Genomic DNA, 13,331 nt, shown 5'->3' on the forward strand with positions numbered 1-13,331 from the left:
ACCTGAGAGACAGCAGTGCAAAATACACTGTGAAAATAATTTCAAGAAAACCTAAGGAGAGATTTTTGGGCTGAGTGCTGGTCAGAAAGGCGATGATGTAAGCAGTTCTGTAGGGCAATCCCTTCTCACGATTTATGCCATGGAAGGAAGAATGGGACTTTTAATGTCCTTTGTAAACAAACAAGATCTGCTCATTGACTCCACCTTCAGTTATTTTCCCTTTACACTAGAAAAACCATGCAAGTACCAAAATTTTTTGGCTAACTGTCAAGGTCAAAAAGGGATAATAATAATCTACAATTTCTTGAAGCCTATGCAAGCTATATAGGATTTATTATACTTTGATAGGGAATAATTAAACTCTGAGAACTCCTACCAACGTTTTCAACATAAACATGTCTAACTTGCATCCCACAAGTATGGTTGAAGGACAGGAAGGGGGACCCTCCCCAAACCACAATTAAAAATTTTTGTTCCACAGGGAGACTTGAAAATGTAAAACAGTGGCAGTGGGACTCAGACTTGGCAGAGTTTATCTAAGAGTATGTTCATTTGTTTTAACTTAGATTTTGAAAATCCAGTGTTTCAGTAGGGGCATGTATTACAGCAGTGCTGTGAAACCAAAGAGAAGGTACATGATTTCTTGACAAAATCAACATGGGCAGGAAAGGGGCAGCCAGCGGTGGAGGGACAACTATTCTGGGACTTCTCAGAGAAGTTGGATGTATTTGAATTTATGGGGTCAGATGGAATTCACCCGAAGGTGATGAAAAAGTCAGCCAATGTGTTTGTGGGGCTGCTGTCTATGAAACACCACCATGACCTGGGGGAGGTCCCCCATGACTGTAACAAGGCTGATGCTGCTGCAGTCAGCTAGAAAGGCAGTGAGCAGGACCCAGTCAGTCAGTCTACAGCTCATGGAGTATGTCTTCTTGCAACACATTTTCAAACATGGGCTTGAAAAAGCAAGATGACAATCGGAAAGATCAGCATGATTTTATGAAGGGCAAATCATACGCGAACAATGTGACTGCCTCTGATTAAGAAATAACTGCTTGTGTGGATACAGCACAGGACAGGGTGTCTGTGGAACCACAGCGGTGGCTGGCCTGGTCTAGTGCTGGTGATAGTCCCTCTCCGAGCAGAAGGTAGGATCAGAGAACTCCAGAGGGCCCTTCCACCCATTGTTGCTATGTTTTTGTGGACTGCAGTACATCAGATGCTGGACTGAAACAAACGAGGAGCTGTCAGAACATATATATATATATATTCATTTTTGCAAGAAGAGAAGCTATCCCCTAACACTCAGAGTGTAAATCAACCTTCTCTAATTGAATGTGCTCAGAGAGAGAGAGTTTATAACCAGGAAAGGTGCCTGCTCTGTAATTGGGCAGCAATGTCCAGATCTGGGGACCTGAGCAAAATATTTATATTTTCAATGTCTTCAAATATTTAAAACTTCAAACAGTTTTCAAAACTACAAACAGCATTCAGCCACAGTAGTGCAGATCTCAAGAAAGGTCCCGCTGATTTTACTTTTACTAGCCGGTGTCACTCAGCCTGTGCACCGTCCCTCGTGCCGGGTGGCTGAGCCAGGGCTGAACGTGGCTGTGTGCTGCCCTGGCATGTTCTGCTCGCAGAGGATGGCAGAAGCCAAATGTTACTCTTCTGGCATCGTTTTACATGAGAGTTTGAAGCCGGGAAGTCCAGATTCTCCACTGAAGCTTTCAGACTGTAATTCAGGAAGGATTGATGCATCCAGCTGGCTACAGAGGGGACCAGTTCTGCAATACGCCTGGGCAGCCCTTGCTTTATTTTAAACTTTTTCAGGATATCCAAGAAACTTGTAGAATAGCATGAATTTTATATCATTCAGGAAAGCCAAGCACCTTGCAGTAGCTTCAGGGACTGAGGAGATGCTTAAACCAGCCTTGTACTACTGAAGGGTCCTTCTGTATCACTCCTAAAATGCTTCTGCAAGTGGGACAGCTTTTGTGAACTGGTAAGATGTGTTCCTGTGTGTGTACTGCAGAGCAAAAGCAACCGGAAAACCCTTTAAAAGCAACCCTTGGCACTGAGTAAGCACTGCCCTGCTGGGTTCATCAGATCCTGCACGCAGAAGCCCTTTGTGTTCATTATTCATGAACCAGTACGGCGTGAGGATCTGCGAGCTTTATGGACAATGAGTTCTGAACCCCCTAAGAGAGAGTATTTGCTATAGAAACCCGAGTCTAAGAGCCAAACGCACCCAGCTGAGGAAAGCACACGCAGAAACAGTCTCTCATGTCTGGCTGCAGCTTATTCAGGCAGAGAGCTTGTTTACCTAATCTGAATATTTGACCTTTATGCTTTTTGGAAATGATATTTTCTTCCTCTTAATTATGTGGAAGGAGCACTTCCTTTCAGAGCTCTGATGGACTTCTCTATAAATAGCCACTCACATCCCAGAACCTCACACCAAAGCCTTCAGCAAAGTCAGCATCCCTAGGACTTTTTAAGCCTGAGATAGGAACCACGTGGAGTTTAATCATTAATCACCAGTCTTTAATTAACAGCTCTGGGCTTTGAACAAAAGGTGCTTACTGCAGGGCTGCTGAGGGACCCTGAACTCTTCAGTGCACTTTCATTTGGGGGACCCTGTGGCTTTCCAAAGGGGGCTGGTGGAGCAACCTTCTCGTGGGAAGGGTCACGCTCCCCAGGAAGAGCAGATGTTTGTGGCCTGATCTCCATTTTCACAACTGTCCCGTTGGTTGGCTGCAGGCTTGAGCTGTCTCAACGCAGGGATGCGGCCAGTTCCCCGAGGTGGGCAAAGGAGCAGAGCATCGCCAGAGCCTTGTTGCCTCCATCAGGTGAGGTGGGTTATAACCAGAAGAAGGAGGAAAGTTGCTCCAGGCTCGGAAAATTTTATAGAGGAGTGTTCAAAATTGAGCACTCAGGAGAGAAAGAAAACATTGCTATAAAAGTTGACTCAGCCAATATTTTTCTGCATTCCTGCTGCTGTGATTGAAGATATTTGTTTTTAATATAGGTTTCTCCCATTTGTAGTCTGGTTTTCCTGTAGTAAAAAAGTGAAGGGCAGATCCTCAGCTGATATAAATTGGCTCCACTGAAGTTAATGGAGACATGCTGGTTTGTACCAGCTGAGGGATCTGGCTCGTGCTGCACTGTTCGATACCCCTATTATACTGCCATGATTACGATACTAATTCAGTAAAATGGCTTCACAGCGTAATAAAACCAACGCAGAGAATGGAAGATGAAAGGGCTTCCTCTCCAACCCACCTGGTATTTTTCAACATAATGTTTTCCTTTATTTTCTCTTTTGTCAGAAAACGGTCTCAAACAAAACTTTTTATAGCAAATATACCCGCTCTGACAAAACTTTCCCTGAGAAAGGCTTCTTGGCTTCGCTGTCCTGCCTGTGTGCAGGAAACATGCAGGGCAAACTTGGTGGCCATCAGGACATGGTGAGGCTTGTGCAAGAAAATGAATTGGCTCTCTGAAGGGCAGGGGTGTTACTGCAGAGTACTTAAAGCCCAGAGATAACCTTGGCTTCTGAAAAATAGAAGTTATCATACTAGTGCGTACAGCATTGATTGCTTGACTCGTGCTCTGCCCTGTCATAGTTTTTCTTGCTCTGTCTGTACCGGGAGAAAGAGCCAGGGGGTTGTACCAGCCTGCAGCCCCCCGTCACGGCAGTGCAGGTGCTGGTGGTTTTCCTCCCTGTGACCGGCTCCTCCGCAAGCAGCAGAAGATGCTGGGCTTGGGGCGTGGGGAGCAGGATAACCTGTGCTGCCTCGTTGCTTGGAGCTGTTGAGCACCAAAGGGAATAAAAAGGCACAAAGACCTAAATAAAGGTAGAGAGATGCATAGCTAGATCCCTAGAATGAAATATTTTGTTTGCCGTAGCACTGCTGCTCTGCACACGGGTTCTTCTGTGCCAGGAGGGATTTTTACAGGGACGTTGCTAAATGGAGGCAGTAAATTTAACTTTAAAGGACCATGAATTGAAGCTTTTGGCTAAAAGCTGAAATGCTGTTACTCTTTACCAGGCCCTTTTAAGTTCACTTGGAACAGGATAGTATATTTTTCTTCTAAAGCCTTTGCAAGTTGAAGGCCCTGCCTGTGGCAGGTCTCATTCAGCTCCTGGGGAGCTGGGACCTTGGGAGCAGCAGCCCAGCACTGTGGGAGCTTTCAAGGTGAATTTGAACCAGCCCAGCTTCTCTGGGTAAGGGTGAAATACAAAAAGATCCCTCCAGCAGGTTAAAGAAAGCTGTGGGTTACGCTTCTAAGAGCTGCGAGGCACGATGTGCCATTGCAAAATCAATATCAGTACAATTTTAAGTGCCATGAAAGCTAAAGGGACACACAGATGTGTTTCAAAGGCAGAAAAAACAATGTGCAATGTCCTGAATTAGCAGGCTCGGGTGAATCCTGCTTCCAGACCTGAGCTGGTCCCTTAGCAGCAGTCATAGGAATGCTGATTCAAGGAAGTAATTTTCTTACATACTCAACACTTTGAAACAACCTAAACTATTCCCACTTTTGACCCTTCTGGTCACATGATCCTATTTTAATCTATTTATACCCTCTGCTTCTTTTAAAGAAAAAAAAAAAAGGGTTTGCACTAAACTCTGTTCAGAAGAAGCAAAACTTTTCATGTTGCTATCTAGTTGTAACTTACTGCAACTGCTTCTAATATTTGTCCTGGTGTTTGAATTATCCCTGAGAGTGGGATATTCAGCGTGTGGATGACAGACTGCAAGTCCCCAGTAAAGGTGGAATTTGGCTGCCTTTGGCATCCACGTTCTTCTCTTCCAGGTCTTAATGAAGTATCAGAAATTCCTGCATTTGCTGCAGGCTGGCAGTGGAAGCCGTCTTGGCTGTCTGCTCAAGGCAACGCTCTCGGACCGAGGCAGGACTGCCTCTCTCATCACAAGCCTTGCGTGGTTGGGGTTTGAGTGCCTGGGCAGTGGGAGGCTCTGGTTACACGAAGGGACCAGGAATCTTGCACTAGCAGCTGGCGTTTAAAAGAAGGCTTTGAAAGAAGGACCCGAGCTGGCAGGCTGAGGGGACAGGAGGATGCACACGGGTCTTACTTTTGGAATAGATGTGCTTATTTCATCCATTAATTAGCAAAAAGGATGATTGATCTGGAAACTTTTGCAGAACCCGGGTGCCTCTGCTTCCTTAGCCAGGCGTTTGTGGCCAAGCTTCTACCTGCAGCCCAAAGGGCCTCGGTGCTCCTGGGTGTTAGTGCCCTGCTCCCGAAGAGAGGGGGCAGAGCCTGCCACCACGGCTGGAGCGGTGGCTGAAGGAAGTCCTTGCTAGATCTAATCAAGCAAACAAAAGTTTTGGAGCATATGGACACCAATGTGTGGTCCAAGTACAACAGCTTGGTGAGTGTCCTGCAGGGAGACTTTTACTAGCACTGCAACAACAATTCATCATTGCCTGAGGGTTTGATGGGTCTGGTACTCCTCGTCTTAATTGACCTCGGCTGGAGACCTGCATTTCAGTCCAGCTTAGTCACAAAGGACTTGGTCTGTGCTTGGACCTTAAAGAGGATATTTATCAGAAAATCACATGATTAATGGAACTGAATGATCTCTGTTCAAGAGTAGCCAGGAATTGAATTAACAGAGCAGGGATTTTGGCAGGTTTGAAGTGCTGGCAAAGCCGAGACCCCAGCCTGGGCAGGCAGAGCACCCCTGGCCTCGGTGGGGTGCAGCCGCTGGCTGGGTCGGGGTGGCTTCGGGGGGCAGGGACAAGGTGATCAGCTGGCAGGACCGGAGGCACAGAATTCTGGGCTTATGTTTGGATAAAAACACTGTGTGCAGATTATTTACCCTTCACGCAGCAGCACCAAAACTGGGATTGCCCAGCAGTCCTCTGGCAGAAAGGGCAAAAGTAAATAGATTTACAGAGGCTGATCTCCACAAGTGGATGGTGGTGGAAGGTGAGGGATAAAGGAACAAATAAACAGAAATCATCAAATGCTTTCTTTCTTGCCTGCTTTTTTCCCCAGTCTTATTTCTTTTTCCCTCCATGTCAACACCCAACAAGACAGGACTAAAATTAATGGGGAAAGCAGCAATTAGCAAATTAGGTTAGCAGCGTGTTGCAGTGTGCCATGGCTGCCAGGTGTGAGGGGCTCTGGCAGTATATTTATTAATGGCTGTCAGAAAAGTGACACTTTGATGAATGAAGCTGGGTAATCGGCACCCTCCGACAGCGAGCACCGAGAGGCCTCAACATGCTAAACTGCAAAACCAAATCTTTTTTAACCCCCATACAAAAATACAGCAACAAAATCACTGCAAGAGGAGCGTGTTTTTCCATCAGGAACAGGAGTTCACATTCTCTTCTAAATACATTTTTTTCCCCCTGTAACTTGCTCGGGAGGACTTGTCAGGTTTGAAGGTTTTTCCTTTCCTTGGAATAATGTGGGACTCAAGAATTTATAAATGCAGCTTAAAAACGTGTGGCATGCTCTGCTGTTTTGGATATATCCCGTTAGCGCTATTAAAGCCAAGGGTGCAACACTCGCACCTTCTGAGCTTTGCTCTTTAAGCATAATGGCACTGATAATCCATAAACTGAGCTTGTGAACCAACTCCCTGTCTAAGATATTAGCATCTCCTGACTGGCGGTCAGCAACTGCTCTGCTCCTAATTAACGCCACCAACATGTGCTGTCCAGGAGCCCACGTTGCGCATGGGAACAGGTAAAATGTAAGAACCTATAAGGTGAAACACCTTTGACATAAAGTTTCGCCAGTGGCATTGTTGCATCCTGATGTTTTCACTCTTGATAATTTTGAGTCCTTTCTGATGAATATGTTGTTACTGTTGGAAATCAATTAAGCTAGTGAACCTTTAGGAGTATCGCTACATGACAGTGACAGGCGGGTACGTGGCAATTTGCGGGGGCAATGCTGATGCTGCAGGTCACTGCAAATTCACAGGACTGAACCCTTGGTCAAGAGTTTAGGGGAAGTTTTCTTCCCCCCCCCCCCCCCCCCCCCGAAGTTCTTGAGGAGATTAACCTAGCTGCTGGGAGAGCATCTGGATAAAAGATCGCTCTGCAAAGTGCTAGGGTACGTGGAATCTTTTCCCAGGTTTTCAGACTTTGCATTACACACTGGAGGTAGGGTTTGTGCAGCACTTCAATAGCTCAGCACAGAGCTGCTCAAATCCCCCAGTTCCGTGGAGAAATTGAATCCATTTTTATAAAATCCTAGTTCTGGTTTTGGCCAGCTAAAAGGACTGTGTAAGTTTTGATTAAAAACATGAGAATAAATGTAAATCATATCCCAGGCATTCATCTGGTCTTCTAGTTTGAAATGAAGCTGAAGGATCTTTCTGGAATTATCCGTCAGGATCTGCGGGCTTGTTAAATTTGGGTTGGCACTTGAAGCAAATTTGAAATTGTTCTCTTATGCCTTAATAATTATATTCAGTTTCCTAATTTGGCTGCTAAGTTTATCAGAAGATAATTGAACTCTTAAAAGTATGATCTGACCAGATGGTAGGAAATACTTTAAAATAAACTTTCTTCCTGAAACTTTGCTCTGTTTTCCTTCTCCCTCTCATGAAAACAGTCCATCTGCACATCTCCGACCTGCAGAGGTGCATGTTCTTAAACCAAACAGCTCCTGGAGGAAACCAGGCTATTGCCTCCATGCAGCAGAAGTAACAGATCTGTGTCAAGAAAAACCAGCAGAACCACCAAGTGCAGCCGGCTACTCCTGTCGGCTTCTGCACCAGCCTGCTGCACCCCTGCACAGCGCAGCCGGGGTGGGTGCTGTGTTTGTGCCTCTTCGTGGGTGCTGGGCTCCCTCAGCACTGCCACTCCTGTTCGTGGCCTCCCGACGTGCAGCAGCACAGCTCTGCTGGCCAGGGGGGTGCTCTCAGGGCTTGGCAAGCTGAGGGTTGCTGATGGGTTGTGCTTTCAGGTAAAGATGGAAAAGTGGGGGAAAAAAAAAAAAGGCAGGAAAAAAAAAGAAATAGCTTATAAATTATTCCAGGGAACAGGAGAAACTGTTCTCAAGTCGCTTTTGTTTCTTAATGCAACTTTTATTGTTGTTACTAAAGGATGCACGAGGGTCTTGTTTGCTTGTACACGGGAGAACTGAACGGCCAGAAACAGATTCGTTGCTTGTTTTTCACCGACTCTTCCAGGCGGCAGCACGCACAGCATGAACTCCAGGCTCGGCACTCGTGCCGCCGGCTTTGTTAGCTGGCTGTCTGCTCCCGTGCGCTCTTCCTCATTCCTTCTCTTTGCGGGCAGATGTGCAGATGTAGCGGGTGCTAGAGCAGTGCCTTGCCAGCTCCATCCACTGGGTATCTCATATTCCAAGCTGGTTAACAAATACTGTTGTTTCAGGTGATGGTTTCGATGAAGTGAGCACGTTTCCCAGTTTCACTGAGATCTAACCTGACTGCTAAAGTTCTTGTAAGTGGTTCCTGAGTTTTGGGGTAAGTGCAGTTCTCCAGTTTCACTGGTGGTGTGTAGAAGTTTATGGGTTCGTTGCAGACCAGTAAACCCAGGTTTTCCAAGTCCTTCATTAGCATGTATACTGCCAGGCTGTTTTTCCCACTCGGCCACTCACCCTAGCCAGCTTCTTTCCTGTTTTAAAGAGGATTTGCGGCTCTTTCTGTTCTCCATTATACGAATTTGCGAAGTATTCTGTCACTGTGAAAGCACGCAACATTTTCCCCGCTTATTTTGGTGCTTATAGTTTACATCTACTTCCTATTGACTTGCACAGGAGTCAGCAAGGGGAAGACCTCTGACTTTGCTCTTAGTCCGTGCTGTGATGGGGAAGCCTCCCAGCTCCAGTAATCAATCACGCTGCACTGATAGCAGCTCAAAGAGTAAGCAAAGATAAATGGCTTGTCCAGGCTGAGCTTGTCTTGGCTTTACATGGGAAAATACTGCTAGAAGTTCCCTCTGTGTGTCGGCTGGGTGTGATGGGAGGGTGCTTTTACCCATTGCTCACTGTGGCTGCGGAGCAGAAAAGATCTGTTAACATCAGTGTTGCTCCTGCTCCTTGCTGGGCTCTGGCCATCCTCTCCTGTATGAAGATGAGTATTTCTTCATGACAGTGTGCTTAGTCTCCACCTGCCCAAGCTGTGTTCTGTTTTCTGTCAGCTCGGCAGCGCTGTCATTTTCTGGGTGCATGGTGTGTAATTAATGAGAATGTCATTTCCAGGTTGTTTTCAAAGATGAGACTGAGAGTCTGAGAAATCATTTCAGTCAATGCCTTAGAATTATTATTATTATTTTTTTTAATTAAGAAAACTATCACCTTGGTTGCTTGGTTTGGGGGTTCAACTGGAGGGAAATCACTGTGCTTATATTTTTAAAGAAAGCCAGAGTTGACCTCTTAGTAAAGATGCAAAACTCGGGTTCACGTGCCACTGACCAGGGCACTTGGGAGTCCCAGGCAGGGTTGGATGGCTCTTTCCCAATTCGTGGCAGCACTGGTGCTGCCAGCCTCCTCCCTGCGTGCCGTATGGTGGATGGTCTCCCTGTGATGGTCTCAGGAAGCAGTGGTTGTTTGTGCTGCAGGTCAGACCCTGCCCTGAGGAGCTGGAGGGGTAGAAGGACACGCTGTGACTTGGCCCAGAGTCCTTCCCTGTGCTCCTCGCTGCCCCTGGGTGCTGGCTGGGCAGAGGTGTTGGCCGGGACATATGTATTTTATTAGACCTGTTATTTCTTTCACAGCAGTAGTAAGTCTGCTTTATGGGAGACCCTGTGTGACTCCATAAGGAGCACAGAGATTGGTTTCAGCCACCTTTGCTCCCCAGGACATTGCTGTCCCGAGCAGTGGATAAAGGCACGCAGGCTCCGATGCTGCTCAGCGTGCCTGCTGCAAGCTGGCCTTCGTGCTCGTTTAGGGACATCACCTGCCCCACTCCTCCCGAGCAAGTACCCTCAAGGGTCTCTGCTCAGCCTTGTATTGTTATATACTTTAATTTTACTTGGTTATTTGCAAAAGGGAAGGGTGAAGGACTCTTAGGCAGCAAATGCTTCTCTTTCCCTCCTTTCTGCCTCAGTTGTTTAGAGTGGTATCAGCCTGTTTCTCCCCACTGATCATTCCCCCAAGCCCCACAGCAGCACTGCTTAGCAGTAAAGCTCCTGCAAAGCTCATGTCTTATGGGTTGGCCAAGGGAACAGCTGGCTTTTCTTCATGTCGCTGTCATGATCCGTGCTTCTAGGCTGCCACTTTCATCAGGAAACATGGCACGCTCTGCCTCCATATACTGGACAGGTTTATGTTGGGGTTTTTTTCTTTTTTTCTTTTTCTTTTTTTTTTGACAGTGTGAATATTTGAAAACAGTGAAGTTGGTGTTTGCTACACAAGATTTTCTGAGCATTGCAAATGTTTTATTCCAAATAATCTGCAGGTGCCTCTGGGGCGGGTGAGATGCATGCAAAGCTTAGCGTGTACATGTGTACATGTCTCCTGTGATATACGAAGCTTTGACGCTGCAGCTGCCATTAGTGTTAATGGGCTAAAACCCTTCACATCAAGCTGAGAATATACTCCCGCTAATTGTGTACCAGCCATCCCCTGGGACTTTTGTGAGAATGATGCATCCAAGAAGAGGCGCTTTCAGTGATACGATGCCTTGGGATAAATAAATAAGGAGCTAAAGTTAGAGGCTGGTTCAGGAAGGCTGATTCAGTGCCAGCATTATAACATTGGGAAACCAGATAACAGCAATGCCAGCCTTTACCCTCCTGGTCCTGGCCTAGTCCACTGCTGCACGGTACCATCTTCTGAGCCATACATCACCACTCAGTCTCACCTTGATGATGTATGATGCCCATAGATCCTTATAGCGGGAGTGCACTCTGATGTATTGCGCCAATACATCATGGACAGGGTTCGCCCGGGTGATGTATTAGTGCCCTGAGAATGTATTACTCAAACGCTGGTATTGTTCAGGGATAAAGCCAAGCCAAGGAGTGGATTCAATTTAATTACAGCGCAAATGATAGCCTGGTGCCAGGAGCACTTTGGTGCGGAGATGCTGGTACCCTGTGGAAATATGAGCTGTGGCTCTGGTGCCATTGAGTCACATCACAGTGTACCATGAGAAGAGGCACCATATTTTAAAGGAATGGTCATTTTCAGAGAAATATAGGAGGACACTTTCGAGAACTCTGTAGAGAGCAGCAGTGCGATAGGCAGGAGGCTCCCGAGCAGGCAGTGCTGTGGGCAGCAATGTGCAGACCTGTCCCGCTGTGGAAGGCTGGATCAGCATTTTGGAAAGCGCAAGGCAAGGTGATCCGGTTTTGGTCACCCATGACACTGAAAATTGCTGGACCCCTCTCAGCAGTGTGAAGTACATGTTGACAAAATACTGTCTTTCCTACCAAGGAGATGGGCTTTGAATCCAGCTTGGCATTGGTGTTTGGTAGGTTATTGGTAGGATGTTGATAGCAAATCTGCAGAGATGATCGTGTAGTTCCTTGGGCTTGCTTCCATAGGTGTCATCAAAAACCTGAGGAGAAAACACCTAAACTTTTGGAAAACACTCTTGGCTATCATCTGTGGGGAACTGTCAAGTGATAGAGCCAATGATGAGCAGCTTTATGAAAAATCCAGAAACGAGAAAGTAATTCCTGTGACAATCTACATTGGATGCTTGTCTCTGGTTACATTTCCCTTCCTCTTTTCTTCTTTTTTTCACATCTCTTTCTGCTCCTCAGTATCGAAAAAAAAATGCAGAGCAGCTTTACTCTAAAATCAACTTTACTTCCAAATATGCCCCTGTAAGACTGACTCACTGTCAGTATTTTTTTTTAATAAGGAAGAGACTTTCATGTATGTTATCTGGTTGTCAAAGGATGCCATGTCTTAAAACATCGGGGGGTTTTGCAACATCCTTGCCCATGATGGGAGGTCCTCTGGGAACACACAGACACTTGAAAATTAAAGTGAAATTTCAGAAATGATCAGTTTAGCGCATCAGGTCTATTATCAGTGCAAAAGATATTAACTGCAGTAAGACATGATGATGCTTTATTTTTGGATATAAAAGATAAAATCCTGCTTTCACCAAAGTCAAGAGGATCTCTGCGTAGCTGGGACTTGACCCAGTCTCTCCCAGAAGAGTTTCTAATCATTGACTATCAGAGATATTTGATTATTCTTTTAGAGAAATATTTACATTGAAGCAGGAGTAGCAAGGTGGCAGCAATACTTGGCTCATATTCAGTGTTTTACATCTATAAACCCAGGCAATTTCCAAGCAAGGTAAATACAGGTTTAAAGATGAGAGATTTGCAGCACAAACAGATAAAGTGACTTGTGCAAAGTTGTGTAGCAAACTGGTGGCAAAGCTTGGAAGAGAAGCCTGCTGGTCTGACTCACTCCTCCTCTGACATCCCTGTCATTACTTCACTTCTATTATTATCTTGACTTATTTGCTCCATTGTTTCAAATCAGATCTACTCCTACCTTCCTATTGCTCATGGCTCTGAAGCTGTAATTTTTGGTGGTCCTATAATGGGGAGGAAAATGTGTCTTTTTTCCCCATCAGTTTCCCTGTCAATAACTCAGAAATGCTGATTGTTCTTTATTTTTGGGTGCAGAATAAGGAAGACTCTGTCTGATAGACAGGAACAGTGGATGCTTCCGAGAAAATGACTTCTTTGCACAGCAGTACAAAGATCCCTCTCCTGCTCCTTGACTCTCTACCCTGCCACATCAGCAAGTAAAACAATGCAGATACTCTTCTATCTGGTTGTTGCTTAAAATGCAAAAGAGAGGTGGCGTGGCTCAGGTAGCGGGAATTTACACTGCCCCTTGCAGATTCTGGGCTTGCTGTCTTTGGAGAAGAGCATGAAGTGCTCCTGAGTGTGCTCCTTCAGGGCTGGTCCTCTCCCACACTGCAGAAAACACAGCGGTGTCCCCATCTGTGTGTGGCCCTAGGAACCATCTCTTCTGTGTTGCCTCCTTCTGTGACTTGTTCATCACTACGCTACCCCTCAGTGGAACCTGAGGTTCATAGTGATCCTTATCATCTTGTGATAACTGTTGTAAAAGTTTCTATAAATAGAATTTCTTCCTGCACAAGTCTTCTTGCTAGCTCAGCTGTTTTATTTTTAACAGAAAGGCATGTTGATGCTAAGCAGAAATATTTTTTTTTAAAAAAATATCTCTATTAAACATAAAAAGATGCTGTGTCTGAGTAAAAAGGAAAGGTGCCCCTTAGATATTTTTAAAGCTTCCAAAAATAATCTCAAGCCTGTGACAAAGCTTATTGAGCAGGAATAGTTATGGACAGCAATTCTATGATGGAAAGGATCAT

This window comes from Falco biarmicus, chromosome 10, assembly GCF_023638135.1.
Source record: "Falco biarmicus isolate bFalBia1 chromosome 10, bFalBia1.pri, whole genome shotgun sequence".
Taxonomy (NCBI): domain Eukaryota; kingdom Metazoa; phylum Chordata; class Aves; order Falconiformes; family Falconidae; genus Falco; species Falco biarmicus.